We start from the raw sequence: 773 nt of genomic DNA, 5'->3' as shown, positions 1-773 counted from the left end.
CACCAGCTACTTTTCAAAGGTGCATGATGAGTCTTTTCTCTGACCTTCTTGAGGACTGTATGGAGGTTTTTATGGATGATTTTAGCATTTTTGGTGATTCCTTTAGCCTTTGCTTGGATAGTTTATCTAGAGTACTAGATAGATGTGTCAGTACAAACCTTGTATTAAATTTTGAAAAATGTCACCTTATGGTAAAACAAGGAATTGTACTAGGACATGTTGTGTCTAATACTGGCATCTCTGCAGATCCAGCAAAGGTGGATGTTATTTCTAGTTTGCCTTACCCCTCCTCTGTGAGGGAAGTCCGTTCATTCCTTGGACATGCAGGTTTTTACCGAAGATTCATTAAGGACTTCAGTAAGGTAGCACTTCCCCTATCCAGGTTACTGCAGAAAGATATCGAGTTCGAGTTCAGCGAGGATTGCAAACAAGCGTTTGATAAGCTGAAGAACACCCTGACTCAAGCTCCAATTGTGAGAGGACCTGACTGGAGCCAGCCATTCGAAATTATGTGCGATGCTTCCAGCCATGCAGTAGGAGCAGTGCTGGCTCAACGTGAAGGTAAAAATCCTTTTGTCATTGCTTATACGTTTAAGACTTTAGACACTGCTCAGTCTAACTACACTACTACTGAAAAAGAGCTTCTTGCTATTATTTTTGCTCTGGATAAATTCCGAGCCTATTTACTTGGTGCTAAGGTAGTAGTGTATTCAGACCACGCAGCTCTAAAGTATTTATTAGCTAAAAAGGAATCCAAACCAAGGCTTATACGT

The sequence above is a fragment of the Arachis duranensis genome, chromosome 3 (assembly GCF_000817695.3).
Source record: "Arachis duranensis cultivar V14167 chromosome 3, aradu.V14167.gnm2.J7QH, whole genome shotgun sequence".
In the NCBI taxonomy this organism is placed as follows: Eukaryota; Viridiplantae; Streptophyta; class Magnoliopsida; order Fabales; family Fabaceae; genus Arachis; species Arachis duranensis.
This window is presented reverse-complemented; position numbering follows the sequence as displayed.